This window comes from Myotis davidii, unplaced genomic scaffold (assembly GCF_000327345.1).
Source record: "Myotis davidii unplaced genomic scaffold, ASM32734v1 scaffold862, whole genome shotgun sequence".
NCBI lineage: Eukaryota > Metazoa > Chordata > Mammalia > Chiroptera > Vespertilionidae > Myotis > Myotis davidii.
The window spans coordinates 48,303-54,419 of NW_006293230.1; the positions used below are offsets into that span (position 1 = coordinate 48,303).

The 6,117-nt window shown below is 55.3% G+C and overlaps 1 protein-coding gene across 4 annotated transcripts in view; it reads right to left on the reverse strand.

The window, feature by feature from the left end:
* Positions 1 to 6,117, reverse strand: part of MGAT1 (mannosyl (alpha-1,3-)-glycoprotein beta-1,2-N-acetylglucosaminyltransferase) — a 33,541-nt gene that overhangs the window by 27,038 nt on the left and 386 nt on the right. Inside the window, exons 2-3 of one of the 4 annotated variants that reach the window (XM_006766845.2) lie at positions 4,589 to 5,017; positions 2,403 to 2,536 (exon numbers count right to left, since the gene is read on the reverse strand). The gene's annotated coding sequence lies outside the window, so the exon portion shown is untranslated. Of the gene's footprint in view, positions 1 to 2,402; positions 2,537 to 4,588; positions 5,018 to 5,694; positions 5,852 to 5,909; positions 5,929 to 6,117 lie in introns of those variants that run through there. The other 3 variants (XM_006766843.2, XM_015565965.1, XM_006766842.2) reach the window with 3 other exon arrangements.

Here is a 6,117-nt window from a genome sequence, read left to right on the forward strand (position 1 = left end):
GACCCCGGGACACCTCGACCCTCCAGGCCCGGCCTCTCGCCTCTCCCTGCCCAGCCCCGGACTGAGGAGCAGAGCCTCCCGAGACCGGGCAGTCCTGGGGAGTGCGTTTGCCACACTCTAGGCCAACAGTCTGGGGGCCAGCTCTCCCGAACCCCGCAAACGCTCCTTCCGGGAAGGAGTCAGGGGCAACAGAGGGGCCCCAGTACAACGTGAGAAGAGGAACTGGCGCCAAAAGGGAGGGGGGGGAGGTGCATGACACCTGTTGCCCAAAGCAGGACTTCGAAAGCAGAGACGGACATGTCCCAGCATAGAACCAGCACCCACGTAGGGAGGAAAGGACTCACAGGGTTGAGAGCCCTGTGAAAGGGGGTGGGGGCAGAATCCAGAAAAGCCTGCCGGCCGGTGTCTGACATGAGACGTGAGGGTGGGGAGCGAGGACTGCCTGCTCTGCAGACTTCCCTGAGAAGGGCCCGCGCTGGCCTGTGCTCAGGACACCCTGCACTGCCACCGCACCTCCCGTCCGCACCTCCCGTCCGCTTCCCTCCCGCCGCCGGGCAGAGCAGGCCGACCTCTGTGGTGCTCGTTACTCACTGACCCAGCATAGAACCAGCACCCACGTAGGGAGGAAAGGACTCACAGGGTTGAGAGCCCTGTGAAAGGGGGTGGGGGCAGAATCCAGAAAAGCCTGCCGGCCGGTGTCTGACATGAGACGTGAGGGTGGGGAGCGAGGACTGCCTGCTCTGCAGACTTCCCTGAGAAGGGCCCGCGCTGGCCTGTGCTCAGGACACCCTGCACTGGCACCGCACCTCCCGTCCGCTTCCCTCCCGCCGCCGGGCAGAGCAGGCCGACCTCTGTGGTGCTCGTTACTCACTGACTTTGCTGGCTAACTCGCTTCTACATGAGACGTGAACTGTGCAGGTTCTAAAGAAGCAAAAGGCAGGGCATGCCCTAAAGGCCCTACATGGACTAGAGGTGCTGAAACCAAAGTACACAGAGGCCTCCACAGGCCAGACCCCTCCCTCAGCCTCTCTAACCCCCCTAGCAGCTCTGCATTATCATCCTGTTCCCCAGATGAGGAGTGTGAGGCTCAGGGTGAAAGTGCCAAATGACGAAGGTCATAAGACTAGAGGGGACCTGGCTGAGTTTTAGACGCAGGCACCCTGCCTCCAAAGCTGGAGCCCTCATGCACCCTTTCAGCAAGCGCTCTCCGAGATGTCTGTGTCCAGCCTGACAGGCGCAGCGTGGGCAGCAGGGAGTCTCGGTAGAAGTAGCTGGAGCTCAGCCCTGAATGAGCAGAGATAAGAGCTGGCACATCTGTGAGGCGGGACTGTGTGTGCCCCGTCTCCAGCCTCGCTGACTATGTGGGCTATGGCGGGAGAGGCGAGCCCATGCTCACTTGCCAGCCAGTGGCCAGCGTCTGCACCTCTGCCCTCTCGAAGCTTTTCCTCCTGTAAGGGGTATGGGAGGTCTACACACTCACACTCCATGTCAGAGCAAGAGGGAAAGCAATAGTTTCCTAAAAGTGTAAAAGGTTAGGAAACAATGGTTTGTAGATCCAATATATCAGTAGCTAAAACCACTCTTCAGGACAAAGGACATAGTGTGATGCTGTAAGGTGGGGAGACCAACCCACCCATGAGGTGTCAGATTCCCCCCTCTAACAGTAATTCTTCTCCATCGAAGGCAGTTCAATGGGGAATAGGATGGAGGACTGTCTGTGCACCAACACTCATTCCGCATCACTACCGTCCTTTGTTTAAATGCCAAGGCTCACAGGAGGACCTGAGTAGAAACCAGCCAACGGCAAGAGGACTGTCCCAGACAGAAAAGGCCGTTAGAAGATTGGGAGGCGCTGATGGAGGTTTCATGGGGGAGGATTTGGGGGAATAAGGACAGAAGGACAGAAACAAGGAGTCTGATTCCAGGGATGAAACTCAGAATTGATTATGTAAAAATGGGAGGAATAGAAGGATCTGCTTATAGGATAAGAGAACACAGAAGGGGCAATACTATAACCTGTTCACCCCTACCACTTCCAAAAGATGACTAGAGGGGTAAGATGAAGGAGGTGAAAATTATTCCAGGAAACTGCCCTCCACAAATCATGCCCAAGATAACCTGAATTTTTTTCCAATTTGGAAAGAATTCATGCTCTGAACTTCAGACAGATCTTGGCTTGAAACCATCAGAAGTAAAAGACATGTTTTAAATCACTGTTATTTCTATTTTCCCCCTCCCTTCCTCTCAACATTTCCCACTCCCCATGGAGACCCAGAAACTCAGCTCCTCAAGATCAAAGAAAGGAGAAAAGATGAACACAATCGTTATGAGCAATGTGTGTGAAGTGGAACTTTTCATTTTGGAAAAACGGATATAAATAAGTTCAGTTAAAACACACTCACATTTGGTCAAATCTGTCACTGGTCCTGGCTAATCGGCCTAAGCATCCTTCCTGGCGCCTATGTGAGAAGGCCGATGGCTGTCTGGAGGGGACTGTCTTGTGGACGGGTCAGGCCGAGGGCAGGACTAGTGATTTCTATGGAAATGACAGGGGAGAGGAATCTGGCTCACTTACCAGAGAGCCTGTATGACCGAGTTCCCCTCCCTGGGGACTTGCGGCAGAATCCAGATGGCCCTGGCAGGTCAGATGCTACAGAAGAGCACAGTGTTGGGCAGCCCACCACAGCCTGCCACTCCATTCTCAGGCAAGCCCTTCTTGCTCAGCGCTTCTGTAGCTTCCCCTCACATATCAAACTAGGGAGATAATCCCTCTCTTTCCTCCTCACAACAATGTGGTGACACAATACAACAGCCTGGACACTTCATATAACGTAAGCACTATGTCAACACAGCACAGCCCCATGGTACTCCACGTGTGCCGAAGTACTCGCAGGCCTCCCAGGAGGATGAGGGCCACAGAGGCATCCTGGGAACCACGTCTACCGAGGGACTGCTGTGACCCCAGTTCCAAGCAATAACTGACACCAGGAATCTGCTGGGCGAAGCTGGGAGAGGTGGCATCCCCCCTGAAACCTGGTCCTTCTATAGGAGAAACCTGGCCTCAAAGAGAGCTCCCCAGGCATCAGACCACAGAAGGAACAACTCAGGACCAGGGACTCCACCCAGACCTGCCTGCCCCATCCTCGGGCCATTAGGGAAATCAGGGACTCCTAAGGCAAGGAAGGAAGGAGGGGGTAAAACTGAATCACAAGTACAGGATTTTCAGCTTGCAAACGACCGTGTTATGGTGCCAGCCCCGCCCAAGTGTTTACATAGTTAGATGGAGGGATTCTCTACTAGAGGGATGCTAGAAGCCAAGCTTCCTGCCCCTCACCCAGGCCACCATACCCCACTGTCTACCAAAATTCCCAACACCTCTCCTTTCTCCCAATACTTTCTCCTTTGCTGTCACTGAGAAACGCATCTTGGCCCAGGTAAACTGGAGTCCCAAGAAGGAACGGGCAGGAGGTGAGAAGGTAACTCTGAACAGGTCTTCTGTAGGCGGGTACAAAGCCTGTGAAAATATAAAGGGCTAAGAGATGGCAGTTAGAAAAAACTGTCATCTTCAAGGGCAGGAGAGAAGACTACAAGGAAAGGCCCAGTGCGCACTCCAAGAATGGAGCTCCATCTCCTAACCAGACACGTGGCCCTGAGGCCTGGGGACGGAAATTCCTCCCCACTCTTGAAGGGGCACCTTGCACACAGAACCCATCTAAGTCCCAATACCTTCCCACAACTTGATGGCCCCAGGTATTTAATAACAACAAGATGAGACACAGTCAGGGTAGGCTTTTAATTGAGGCCATTAAGGCTTTGCCAGCACGCTAATTCAATAAAAGAACAGAGCTTTTCTCTATGTAACAGTTACACAAGCATGTCAAACGATGTCAGTGTCACTGTGTTACATGTACATGGCCCTGGACACTTGTCAAAACCTATCATTCCTTTGCTCCTTGTAACAGCCTGTGAGGGGCCTGGAAAGCTGGTTATTCCCATGTTGCAGGTGAAGAGGGCACGGCAGAGGTGAACCAACATACGTATCTAGGGCTGTACAATAAGAGAGCAAGAGCTAGGACACAAATCCTACTGATGCCCACGAGGTTTCACAGCCTAAACTCCCTCGTAGGGGAAGGAGGAGAGGCAGTTTAGGAGGTTTCCTAGACCATCTCCAACCCACTCTCACCGCAGTTCTACTCAGCTCCTCAAACATAACAGCCTGCCCTGCCTGGGTAATCCACACCAGCCTCGTAGTTTGGCCCCAACTGACTTGGAATCCTACCATCTCTGTGTTGGAAAGGTCCTTACGGGTCCTCTAAGCCAACCGCCCTTCAGAGGGCTGAATTCTTTTCATGTTCTCCTTGGCCTAACCTCATAATTGCTATTGCTGACCACCCCTCACAGGTCCTCCTTCCCCGGGAGGAGTGGCTGGGAACAGGCCTGCACCCCGAGAGTGAGGGAGGAGAAGCTTCCTGTTGCCCAGCCCAGCAGGGCACTTCCTGAACGGCAGCATCCCCACACTGGCCCCACTCCACACTTTCTGCAAAGGAGCAGCAAGACACACAAGTGGAAAACGAGAAAGGAGACTTACCTTTCTTCTCTTCTCTCAGCTGCTCCCCTGGAGATCCTCACACCCCATCCAGCACTCCATTTCCAAAACTGAGACTCCCAAACCGGAGACACCAAACAAAACGCAGCTTCTCTCTGATCCGCGTCCAAAGTCCATGGCTGAGTGTCCTCTGAGGGGGAGGAGTCTGGGGGGGAAGGGGCAGGTCCGGACCCCTCCCCCCCCACTGCGGGCGTCAGTGTCCCTCCCAGGCGTCTGGTATGGCCCTTCATTCAGCTGGCTTCTCAGGCCCAGATCCTGGTGGTAGGCGGGTCCCAGCTACTATCCCATCTCGGGCTCAGGGAGGGGAAGTCATCCACTGTGAACACAGGCCCCTCTGTCTCCTGCTGGGGCTCCTGAGAAGACACAGGCCTTCGAACCGGCATGGCCCAGGCGGCTGCCTCCTGCGTTAACCTGCAGAAGATTTAAACATTACAACACTTCCTAATCTATTCTACTCCCAAGTGGATTCCCAAGGCTTCCCACCTAAATCAGAGCCCTTGATTACGCTCTGCCTCACACACTCCACAACATACACAAGGTACCTTCTCCACTCACATACGGCCCCACTGCCACCCCCTCGGTATGGCTCAGGATAAGGCACCTACTCTCACAACTGAAAAGCGGCCAGAAGCACTGACGGGCGTGTGGGGACTGCCTTCCCAGAAACGTGGACAAGAGCCTGCCCTCCCGTCCTGCCTGGTGGGTGCTGCACTGATCGCCCTGCATCTCGCAGGCTCTTCAAGGTGTCAGCGCTCAAACCACCGCTCTCCGCGACGGAGCTCCATCCACTCGGACCTTCCACTTGCACTCTGCAACCTCACCTACATGCAACTCTGCAACCTCACCTCACGTGCACTCTGCAACCTCACCTCACATGCAACTCTGCAACCTCACCTACATGCAACTCTGCAACCTCACCTCACGTGCACTCTGCAACCTCACCTCACATGCAACTCTGCAACCTCACCTACATGCAACTCTGCAACCTCACCTCACGTGCACTCTGCAACCTCACCTCACATGCAACTCTGCAACCTCACCTACATGCAACTCTGCAACCTCACCTCACGTGCACTCTGCAACCTCACCTCACATGCAACTCTGCACCGCCACCCCCCCACCCCCTCTGCTTCCAAAACTGCGCCGGGGATGTAACTCCTCATCGCTGTCCCACTCCTTCCCGGGCCACTCCCGGGAGTGTGCGAGGCCCGCCCCGGCCTGCAACAACCCACGGGGTTCCAACTCCTCGGTCCCGGAGCCCACCCGGCGCCCCTCCCCTCCGAGTTTATTCCTCAACACGCACACAAACACACACTCCTATTTCCTTCCTGTAGGGGCGTGACGGCCACATGACCCCCACCCGTGCCCCGCCGCCAAGAACTTAACTCCTCCCACTTCTCTCCTCCGAAACGCGGGTCTCTGGGTTCGCCGGAAAGGGGGTGACAGCGACCCTCCCCACACCGACCCCCACCCCTCTACTGCCGGGCCGAGCCTCGCCCTATCTGCGCTGG